This window comes from Sinocyclocheilus rhinocerous, unplaced genomic scaffold (assembly GCF_001515625.1).
Source record: "Sinocyclocheilus rhinocerous isolate Xijiao unplaced genomic scaffold, SAMN03320098_v1.1 scaffold1618, whole genome shotgun sequence".
Classification (NCBI taxonomy): Eukaryota; Metazoa; Chordata; class Actinopteri; order Cypriniformes; family Cyprinidae; genus Sinocyclocheilus; species Sinocyclocheilus rhinocerous.
Window position 1 is genome coordinate 229846 of NW_015647041.1, and position 6955 is coordinate 236800.

Consider the following 6955-nt stretch of genomic DNA (forward strand, 5'->3'; position numbering starts at 1 on the left):
GTAAACAAAGGTGTATGTTTGTAGTGTAATTTACAACAGCTTCGAACACGGCTCAACCAATCAGAATCAAGGACCGGAACTATCCGTTTTATAATATACTGATTTGCTACTCAAGAAACATTTATTATTTTATATTATCAATGTTGAAAACAGTTGTGCTGCTTAATATTTTTGTGGAAATGGTGATACATTTTTTTCCAGGATTCTTTTGATGAATAGAAAGTTAAAAAGAAAAGCATTTATTTGAAATAGAAATCTTTTGTAACATTACAAATGTCTTTACTGTCACTTTGATCAATTTAATTTGTCCTTGCTGAATAAAAGTACTAATTTTTTTTTTCAAAAAAAAATCTTACTGACCCCAAACTTTTGAATGATAGGTTCCATTCTTAAAGCTGGTTTATGGTGTCAGTCATTGCTCACCTTTGGGGCTGATTTTACGGATCTCCTCCACATAATCTCGTGTCCTGTAGTCAATGGGGTGCGTGACTCCACCCTGGCTGATGACCTCGTGCTTGCTGGCCGAGGCGGTGCCAAACACTGTGACATCATTCACCGTTTTACACAACTGAGTGGCAGCGATGCCCACCCCACCTAGAGAGGAAACAAAACTAATTATGAAACAAGAAGAACCCTGAACACAACTTATTTCCAGCAGTTTCCATCTCAAAACAAGAGCAGAACCTTGTAAGCAAAGGGTACGGCAGGACAAAACTCAGTGCAGCCATAAGACCTTAAAGACGAGCACCCACCCACACATGTACATACCAATGTAGCAATCCCATTATCCATGTTCAACTTGCAAGTGGTTTCAAAGGCAAATAACTTTGATCAATTTATTAATGGATGTTCTAATGTTTTTCTACTCTCATGCATTTTTTTTTTCTCTGTGGAGGAACAAAAATTTATCAGAAAGAAACTCAGATTCATTAACATCTAAATGCTTAACGTTTAAATGTGGTTTATGGTGAACATTTTATGAGAACAGCAAACATCTTTAAGTCATTTCAAAGCATAGTATTTTTAGTGACAAGCTTTAACCTCAAGACTGAGAGAGGCTCCAGGACAGCAGGTCACCAATCATGAACTCTGTCTGGGGTCTAATGTCTTAAAGATACCATTTACATCAGACATAGATTGTGAGCAGATCCATTTAATCTCAATTTTTACTGCGTGTTTTGAGTGCGTTTCAAAGGGAGAGGCAGAGTCGTGTCTTAAAAGGTCACTAGTGCATGAACCTATAAAGGGTAAAGCTTATCTAATGACAAAATTAAGAGCGCACATATATACAGTGATATTCATAAATTTTGATCATCAAGTGCTCTAGGCTTTGGATTGTGATGAATAGTGCTTGCAAACACAGTCACACTTTTACTTAGCTGGCACTTGTGATGAACAGGATACAAAATAGAGCAATGAAATCACCTTTTTTATTAGATAAAAAAAAAAGAAAGTAAAACAATAAAAAATAAAATAAAACCCAAGCCAGAATGAGTAACGGCGTGCAAAAACTAGTAAAGAGACAAAAAAAAAAAAAAAAAACTTCCATGATTGATACAAAATAGAGCCTGATGCTCTTAAAAATAAAGTACATTTTCAGATGCTTATAAATAAAATATAAAATAAAAACCATCGAGCTCAATGAGTAACAGCGTGTAAATACAGCTGAGACAAGACCAAATTCATACAAATTAAAAAGCGGTAGCAGGCATGCAAAATAATATATAAATCCCTATAAATCAATGCAGCCTAGCTAGTTTGGGAAAAACATGATTTGTAGTTCTTGATAAACATTTGTACAATAACACTAATAGCAGCTGCATAGTTGAGGTTGATACAGGCAAACACTCCCATTTGTGTAAAAACGGGGAATATTTACTTCTCTTCCCACTATGCTGTAGAAAGGGTACAAATTATGTTATTTTATCCACAACATACAGCTACATAAAATCATGTCATACACACTGCAAGTTAATAAATTTTTACTCCGTCAGAGTAAATCAGATCAGAGTTCAGTAAGGGGCGACACAATCTCTGTAGTGCTCATCTTCAGTATCTTCTTCTGTTCCATCACTTCATTAAACTGGCCCTCTCCTCTCCCTCATTCACTCGCTAGTGAATGAAGTTTGTGTTGCCATGGTGACTCAGGAAGAGTTGGTTTCTCTGAAAGCAGCAGGGCCGCCATTTTCTCTGTCAGAGAGCTCACAATGCATAAGAGAACACACGTCTCTTTCACATCATGCTTTTTAACCTGCTGTCTCTCCCGTCTCGTCTCCTGGACCTCGTGGGGGGTTCAGTGCCAGGCTGCCCCATGACCACTGAGCTCCGATCACAAGACCTGTGGTAGAGCTGCCAAGAGATCCCCTGAACCTCACACACAATGTGAACCTCTTTCATGTGTGCTCATATCTGCTAATCTCCAAAACTATGTGCACTTTCCTCTCCCTCACTCAGTCAGTCTCGAGCATTCGCTAAGTCTTTTGTGTGAATTTCTCTATTTCTGCACATATAGGAAAGCCACACTAGGCTTCAGGCATGGGAAATTACCTCAGACCCTAGGTCTAATAACTGGAGTCATCTATCTATCTATATCTGATACCAAATGTTACCAAATTGTTACCAAAAAAATTATTTTGAACTTTCTATTAATCAAAGAATCCGGAAGAAATATATCACCGTTTCCACAAAAATTTTGAAGAATGATTTAGAATCATTTCTGAAGGATCACGTGACATTGAAGACTGGAGTAATGATGCTGAAAATTCAGCTTTGCATCACATGAATAAATTACAATATACTGAAATTGAAAATTGTTATTTAAATTGTAACAACATTTCACAATATTAAGAGTTCTTACTGCATTTTTGTTCAAATAACCGCATCCAAAACAAAAGATTTTCTTTACATAATATATGTGTGTGTACTGCGTATATTTATTATGTATATATAAATACACACACATGTATGCATGTATATATTTAAGAAAAATGTTATATATATATATATATATATATATATATATATATTCTACACCCTTGTTATTCACCTATCATTTCCCTCTGATTTTGGGAATAAATTATGGGTAGGGTTAGGTTTAGGTGTCTGTCTTGGCAAAATCACGGCGACCGTATTTATATATACATAATACTCCTGTGGCTCAGTGGTAGAGCATCACGTTAGCAGCGCAAAAGGTTGTGGGTTCGATTCCCAGGGAACACACATGCTGGTAAAAAATGTTGCCTGAATGCACTGTAAGTCGCTTTGGATAAAAGCGTCTGCTAAATGCATAAATTAAATTAAATTAAATTAATATACACAGTACACACATTTTGTAAACAAAAAATTATTTTGGATGCGATTAATCATTTGACAGCACTAATATATATATTTAGCTTTTTTTCCATTTTAATTAATTATTTCTTTCAAATTAGAAACTTATAAATATAAATTATAAAAAAATACATTTAAATAATAATAACAAATCAAAACAACAACAATAATAATTAAAAATCATTAAAAAAAAAATTCCAACAGTAATAAGTTTCCATACTAAATGTGTTAACAGGCTATCAGTGGTAAGGGAAGCTTTATTTTATTTATTTATTTTTTATATTTTTTTCCTCACTGGTCTGTTATTGTGTTATATTTCCGATAAACCCACCTCTAAATAGCATGCTAAAACAAAAACTGTAGTTGGTCGCTTCAGGAGGTCTCTTTCTGTCCAAGAGGGCAGTTCTTGGCCAGAATAAGCTACAGCGAGGCCGAGGACCAGACCATATGTCGTTTAGTCAAAGGTCTGGCTATACGTGAGACTTCTTCGGCAACACTGTAATTTGCCGAAATTACAAAATTGAAAAGTAATCTAAACAAAGCGTTTCTGAATAAAATAAAAGTGCACTGATCAAACTGACTCAGGGTTTGTGGAGTATGAGCGAGAGAACAAAAAAAACAAAGAATCCATAGCTACATAAGCAGATTCTCCCGTTTAATTCCATTTGTTGCGTTTAGGATTGTGTGGCATTTTTTTTATTGAAGAAAATTAAGCACAATGTTAATCTAATCAGGTTGTTTTACACAAGGACATACTAGGGCGAAACACACACACAGTAAACTCTTTATGCTTCCTTCTATCCACACATTCATACACGCACACACAGACTTGGCAGCCAACAACCTCGGCCACAACAATATTACCCACCCTTCCAGTATCACTCTCCTCTTGCGAGAGGGAATTTTACCCCAAAACACTGAGGAATTCTGCAGATTCCCAACATACGAGCACTCAGCCCACACCCTCAGTGCAAACAGAGGACACAGTGAGAGAGAGTGAGTGAGTGAGTGAGTGAGTGAGTGAGTGAGAGAGAGAGAGACTTGTTTCACTGCGAGTTTTTTGACAGGATTCAAAGTGGAGGCTGAAAAATTTGTGCTAATCTATAAAGAGCTTCTCGTATCTGAATCTTGTTCTTGAATTCTTCAACAGATCTCAAATCAGAGCTAAAGGCAAAGGGCAGGCAAACCAAAAAGAACAGCTAGTGACTGACTGGTCAGTCGAATTCAAGTGAGTCACACACCAATCAGACAGATAATGGTGTAGTATTTGGCATGAGGCGCTGTCACAATGAAGAGGCTGTACTCTGCTCTGATTTGTTCTGGCTGTTTATAAAATCAGCAGTAAGCTACTATATCACATTTTAATGTCCAACCTTATAGGGGAGTGAGCTTATGCTAACAAACTGGAAGGCTAGAGATGTAATGTAATCTATGAGGTAAAGGAAAATTTCACAGAAAAATGAAAGTGTCAATTGCGACTCAAGTTTAAAATGTAAAAGTGCAAATAAAACTTGACAGCTGTGCAGTGTTGTCACTGTGAACTAAAACTACATCTGTTATATTAGATAAAATGCATAAACAAATTCAATGAAACGAACAAAATAAATAAAAAATAAAAATGACAAAACATAAAATTATTAAATCATAATCTAAAATGTAAATGAAAACTGAAAATATAAAAATAAAAGCTAATTCAATTTCAGTGGTTGTATCATTTTTCCTCACAAAAAGCTATTGCATGACTTTAGAAGTCATACTTTGTCAGTCAAAGTAGACTGTATGACTTTGACAAAGGACACTGTATGGAAAAGAGCAGAGTGAACATTCTTCAAAATATCTTTTTGCTGTGTTCCATACAAGAAACCATAGTCTGAAATGACATGAGGTGAATGAGTGAATAAATGACAGAATTCATTTTTGGATGAACTAATCTTTTAAAAAATTACAGGGGAAGGGGACAGTAAAAGATCATTAGAAATGGCGACTGCTCTTCCTGGATGTTGTAATCCTGGAATGCTGTTTTTGGTTCGACTGTAATGTTTGTTTTATTTTACAAGCGAAGCGCCCATTGACATCCATGGCTTTCCTTTAAGGCTTTCCAGATACAACAAACTATTATAACAAGTAGGCGGTTCTTCACTCTTTAAGCGTTTACACTACAAATGCACTGTAGTCATACGCACTTTCAAATACCTTTGATCCAGTCAAAACATTTTGGTCCGTGTTTACACCTGTATTTATCAATGTCTGTTTGTGATCAGATACTTTCATGCAGACAGCTTCAGTTCCCTTGCACTGTTGCTGAATGGAAAAGAGTGACAAGCATCAACTAATAACTAAATCCTTTGAAGAAAATACATCAATATTTGCCTAAAATCATGCATCATGCTCCATATGAAGGTGCAGTGCCATTCCTCACTCTCAGTGAAACACATTTCCATTTTTACAGCGAATTCAAAAAACATCCTGTGCACTGAGATACCAAGAGCTTCCTGAGCATACACACACACACAAACAATCTCAAGAACAAGCTGAAACAAAGGCTGATGGTTATAATTACGAGAAACACGATGTGCTACATAACTACAGACTACTCATCTGTGATTGACGCCCCCACTCCAGGAATGACAGACCAGAGACCTCAATTTATTATGGGGGTTTTGGTTTGATTTCTCTGGAAATATTTGTGACTACTACCAAGTTGTCTTTAAACATTCCCTCTTTTAGGGTGTGGTGGCGGTTCAAGGATACGTTTTCGAGATTGTTTGAGAATTCTGGTTTCTACAACACTCCAGTTGGACGAGAGCGTTTCCTTCCAGCCCGAGCCAAAGCTTCATCCACACCCACACTGTGATGCATATGTCCATAAGCATTCACAGGGGATATCAGACACATATCAGACCCCAGAGAGGGAACATGAGAATATTTCAGTCCGTTCGTTGGGCCTCATTCATGAAACACAAGCAGAATTGATTCCTGTGTATATAATTTGTAAATCCATTATTACGTAAATTGTCCTACTAAATTGAATGCTGCAATTCATTCAAGAATGGTTTTATGTAAGATTTACACAAATACGCACTGTTTGCGGTTTTTTTTTTTTTCGTGCTCATTGTTTTATACTCATCCAAATATTGGATGAGTATTTCAAGATATCAATGATTATACAAACACATACCACTAACAAGCCAAGAGTAACACTTGTTCACTACGAGTGCACAGAAACCAATGAAACACGGAAACCATCTCATGTGCTTTTTAAATGATATGCCCGTGCAGTTAAACAGAAGTCCTCCAGGCACTTCTCAGGAGAAGTTAATCAGCTAATGTAAAAGTGCTGCATACAAAACACTGCAATACCTCCACCAGGTTATTTCATCACTTTGAAATTGAAAAAAAATGGCTTTGTAAAAACTGGCTTATAGTATTGAAAGTCCCTTTCAGGGCTTAGGAGGCTCCTTTAAAGGGGTCATATGATGCGATTTCAATTTCTCCTTTCTCTTTGGAGTGTTACAAGCTCTTGGTGCATAAAGAAGATCTGTAAAGTTGCAAAGACTAAAGTCTCAAATCCAAAGAGAAATTCTTTATAAAAGTTAAGAGTAAACCACGCCTACCTAAAACGGCT

At 36.3% G+C, this 6955-nt stretch overlaps 1 pseudogene; it reads right to left on the minus strand.

Moving 5' to 3' along the window:
• Positions 1 to 6955, minus strand: part of LOC107708561 (synaptic vesicle membrane protein VAT-1 homolog) — a 30699-nt pseudogene that overhangs the window by 11608 nt on the left and 12136 nt on the right.